Source organism: Felis catus, chromosome D1, assembly GCF_018350175.1.
Source record: "Felis catus isolate Fca126 chromosome D1, F.catus_Fca126_mat1.0, whole genome shotgun sequence".
In the NCBI taxonomy this organism is placed as follows: Eukaryota; Metazoa; Chordata; class Mammalia; order Carnivora; family Felidae; genus Felis; species Felis catus.
The window spans coordinates 27455474-27460875 of NC_058377.1; positions in this window are offsets into that span (position 1 = coordinate 27455474).

A 5402-nucleotide genomic window follows, 5' to 3' on the forward strand; every position below is an offset into this window, starting at 1 on the left:
CTTATCAGTTAGAGATGCATACTGAGATCTTTATGGGTAAAATAATATACCTTGAATCTTCTTTAAAATACTTTAGCTAAAAACACCTGGGGGCACTTGGGTGGCTCAGTCAGTTAAGCATTTGACTTTGGCTCAAGCTATGATCCCATGGTTTATAGGTTCAAGCTCCATGTCAAGTTCTGTGCTGACAGCTCAAAGCCTGGAGCTTACTTCAGATTCTATCTCTCTCTCTCTCTCTCTCTCTCTCTCTCTCTCTCTCTCTCCCCTGCTCGCATGTGCTCTCTTGCTCTCTCTCTCTCTCTCTCTTTCATAAACAAATAAATAAACATTAAAAAATAAAACAAAGTAACTTCAGCTAAAACAAAAAACAAAAAAAGGTGAGGAGAGGAGCAGAAACAGGCGAAATAACCATCAGAATCTTGATAATTGTTGAGCTGGGTGATGAACACACAGGAGTTCGTTATGCTATTCCCTTCAATTTTCTGTATGTTTGAAATTTGCCATAATAAAATTTTATATAAAAGGATAGTGGGTAGCTTAGAGAATCTCTAAGTTGCCTACAAAATCTTGCTGGGAAGTAAGGCAGCCAGGAGTGACAAAACTCACCACAAAACTCAAGTCACCCTTACTACCTGGGGGCTCACAAGTCACCAGGGTGAACAATAGATACTACCTCTGGAATCCCTACCACTGCTGTGTCCAGACACCAGCTGTAGCGATCACCTCCATCCTCCTGGAGCTATAATGGATTGTCTTCAGATTGCTAGATTCCAGGGCAAGGTCTGGGGCAAGAGCATGTGATTTGGCTGAGCCCTGGTCACCTGGCCATAGGTCCCTGCCCTAGGGAAGCAAGTGTTGGCCGCACTTCTCTAGTGGGAGAAGTGCCTCCTACAGTCTGGGAGTCTTCCAATTCGGGAAGAGGATCCAGCTTATATTTTGAAAGAAGGATAAATATCCACTGCAAGGAGAAAATGTTCTCCCAACATTTAGAAATATTTAATCTTTATCAGTTCCACTGTCATCTCTAGATTTATTGGGTTCCACAGTCGTTTCTAGAGCTATTAGCATCCATGCAGTTCTTTGCAGTTTGCAGATGCTTTCACATTCATTCTCATATATTTCTAAGAATCTTTCATGTATAGTTTACAAGGCATTCTCACACTATTCTCAACAACAACTTTGTGAATCACAATCATCCCCATATTACAGATGAGAAAATTGTGGAAAAGAGTGATGTAGTGACTCACCCAGTTCCCAGAGCTTCAAAGGGGTGACTTCAGACTTCAAACCCAGAGACTCCCACTCCAAGGCCAGCTCGTGCCATTTCTACTGTGGTACCACCAAACTTCTAGTGAGGACTTCCAGTCACAGTTTGAGCATTTATTCTTTATCTCAATCTAATCAAGAACCAAAAATTCATAGATTTCTGTCCTCCTTTGTTAACTTTTCTGGATAGTTTTTCTCAGCCTTTTGAGGATTGTCACAAGCAGGCACATGAATACCAAAAATTACAAGCAGTTAGAGTTCCAGACAGAACTGTTCCTGGATATCTTATTACTTCTAGGCAATACCAAATACCTAGTTCAAATTAATTGTCAATGAGGTGGTAGCCCCAATAGATTGCTGCTGAATTAATTGTCAAAGAATCGGAGGTATGAAATAGGTTTAAAGGTGATTAAGCCCAGAGTGCATGTTGGTGATGCAGTACACTGTTGAGCCCCAAATATCAAAAACTCAACTGAAATGATTGCCTAGAATTCACTGCAGCCTCCCCAAGAAGTATTTATATAAGGGCACCTGGAAAAGGGATGCAGATTTGCAAAGTGTCAGGGAGGAGTTGTTGCTCTGGATGCAAATAACTGCCTCAGCACATTCCAAGGGAGAAAGTTAAAAAAAAAAAAAAAAAAGTATGACGCTATGTCAAAAGAAGGCATAGGCCCAGCAAGCTCTCCCCTGCTGCTTAATACAGGAAATATCTCCCAAACATCTCAGCTAATCCTCCACCAATACAATGAGAAATGAGCTCCTCTGGCAGCCAGGCAGTTATTAAGAAAGGACAAAAAAATATTCCCGCCCATAGCAACAGAGCCAAAGATAACAGCAGGGAATAGAGAAGCTACAGAGAAAAGGCAGATACAAAACATTCAATCCTGGGAGCCCCCCAAAGCAACTGACGTGTGAGAAAAATAAAGAGGCTCATTTTGCCCAAGAAGCTAAGCAACGTATTGTAAACTTCAGGACTTAGTGTATAACCAAGGTCAAGCTGAACTCAGCTTCATAAAAGAGTAATAGGTTATAGAAGTGACAGGCAGGACTGGGGCAGAATCTTGAGGCTTTCAGATCTGGTAACTGGCTTGTTGGTGAAACAAACATAGGAAGCAGAAAAATACGGGCTGCATTTCCCATTTGAAAGAATACAGAGATTTCTGTACACCCCTGTGCATAGGTCAAGAGGGAGATTTGCTTTCCAATAAACATTCCTCTAAAATGCCCCTTTCTTATCAAAGCTCTCACTTTCCCAACATTCTTCCAATGTCTGTTCATGCTGGGAAGGAACCCCTCCTAGGTAGATAGCTACCCATTGCCTCCATCCAAGGGAAGCTGTTCCATTTACTACTTAATCAGGAAGGTGGGTTCCTGCTTGGAGCTTTTGCAGGCAGCAACAGCAGCTAGTGAGATGTGGCGCCAGTGTCCACAGGCAGGAGAAAGACAAACTCAAAAAAGTCATTTTCTACAAGCTTTTACTAATTTAAAAGTACTTATTTTAGGGGGACCTGGGTGGCTAGGTTGGTGAGCATGCAGCTCTTGATTTCAACTCAGGTCATGGTCTCATGGTTCATGAGATCGAGCCCCACATTGGGCTATGCACTGACAGCATGAAGCCTACTTGGGATTCTCTCTCTCCTTCTCTCTCTCTGCCCCTCCCTTGCTGTGCACACACATACCCTGTCTCCATTTCTCAAAAATGAATAAACTTAGAAAAAAAGTACTTATTTTATTTGTTCATTACAACTAATTTGTTAGGGAGCCTTAGAATTTTGCCACCAAAAGGACCTTAGAGACCATCCAATGGGCTTATTTTACAGAAGGGAAATGGAGTCACAGAGTTCACAATTATTTGTTCCAAACAGGCCAGAATCCATTCTTCTGCCTTCTGGGTCAGTGCTCCATTTATGATATGATCATACCTAGCCCTCTCCTTGAACTGGGAAATATATAAACTAGATTATTATTATTTTAGGGTTCTTTTGGGAAGAAAATGAAAAAGGTTTCTTGCCCTATTTTTGGCAATCTGTCACAGTTTGTTAGCTTCCTTGGTCCATAGCAAAACTATCCACATTCCCTTAACTCAGCCTTGAAATTTTTTTAATTAAAAAATATTAAGCTGGGGCGCCTGGGTGGCGCAGTCGGTTAAGCGTCCGACTTCAGCCAGGTCACGATCTCGCGGTCCGTGAGTTCGAGCCCCGCGTCAGGCTCTGGGCTGATGGCTCGGAGCCTGGAGCCTGTTTCCGATTCTGTGTCTGACTCTCTCTCTGCCCCTCCCCCATTCATGCTCTGTCTCTCTCTGTCCCAAAAATAAATAAAAACGTGGAGAAGGAAAAAAAAAATTTTTAAGCTACTATAATTTTCTTTGGAGGTGAAATGTCTACTGGCTACACCAATTCCAGCACTACCCACTCTCTTCCACAGTAAGCACACTGCCCTCCCATTAGTCTCTCTCCTCCTCCTCAGAGAGGAACTGTCCATATGATGACCAAACCATAGATTGACAAAGTTGTGTCAATTATTGGCTGTTTACTGTATACCACAACTGACTTCCCTCATACAAGTGGACTATAATCCGACTCTCCAAACAGAGACTAAACTGATTTACTTTGGCACCTCGTGAAGATCACATCTGGGTCTTCCACACATACAGTGAAGATTGTTGCCTCTGGACTCAGATGGTTCTCACCTATGAGCAAATTACCTTCTTTAGGGTTCAGTTTCCTCATCTGCAAACAGGGTCAAAATAGTGGCTCCCTCAAGGATCATGAAGGGTAAATGAAGATTTAATGAGATAATTCATTTAAAAGGACTTTAAAAGAGTGTTATGTCATAGAGTAAATGCTAACTATCATTATTTCAGTGACTACTGAACTAAAAAATATAGGGGGGGAAATGAGGATATTAAATTTCTGCCAACAGCCTGATCCATTCTTATCTTTAAGAACGTTAGCTCTTCACCAGATGTCAAATTGTGAGGGACAATTTTACAAACTTTTAATCAGATGCAATTTCAATTTTGTGTGCATGGAAAGGGGTCAGGCAGGTATGTTGAGAACATTGCTCTGCCTTACCTAACTGCTATGAGCACCCAGATTTCTTCTCTCATCCAGATAAATACATAGAGAGATTCTTATCTTGATCCTTCTTAAATATAAGTTTAGTCAAGATCTCTATTAAGATTTTCAGGGGCACCTGGGTGGCTCAGTTGGTTAAGTGTCCGACTTCGGCTCAGGTCATGATCTCACGGTCTGTGAGTTCGAGCCCCGCATCGGGCTCTGTGCTGACCGCTCAGAGCCTGGAGCCTGTTTCAAATTCTGTGTCTCCCTCTCTCTCTGACCCTCCCCCGTTCATGCTCTGTCTCTCTCTGTCTCAAAAATAAATAAACGTTAAAAAAATTTTTTTTTAAATAAAAATAAATAAAAATAAAATAAAAAAAAGATTTTCAAAATAAAAATACACACACACACAGACACACACACACACACTCACGCACACAGACACACACACAGAAATAACTGAGCAAAAGTACGAATTTCTTAGAGTACAATCACCAGTTATTGGTTGCCAGGGCTGAAAAAGTACCCCATCCTTACCTTGCTGTCCTTGATAGAACCTGGATAAACTGGATAGAAGTCAACAACTTCTAACCCATGACAGGTTTGGGTTGGCCCAGCTGCCAAGTTGGGTAAGAATTCCATCCCTCCCTGAACCTTCTCTGCAGCCCTTTTCCAACTGAGGCTCGCACCTATCTCCTCAGACCCACCCTGTTCTGGTCCCTTAAGTGAGTGGGATACTTTGTGTCTATCTCTGGGACTTTGAGCCAGCTTCTCCTTCACCCTCTCTCCTGGTCTTCCATGGTTCCAGATTCTATCTTTGCTTTCGATTTTTTCCTCTCTGCCTGTTCTATTTCTGTGAAGTTTTTGTTTGGCTGGTGCAAGTATACCAGCCAGATACTAATGCTGGTTCTACCCTTCTCTAAATTTTCTGATCTTTATCCATAATCCTAACATGGCAGTTGGGTCTGGCCTCTATGACAGCCACATCTTTCTCCAGGATCAGCCTGCCTTACCTCACCTCCTTTCAAACCCTGAGTTCCCTTTAGGGCCACCCATTGAGTTCTCCTTTCTTGTATC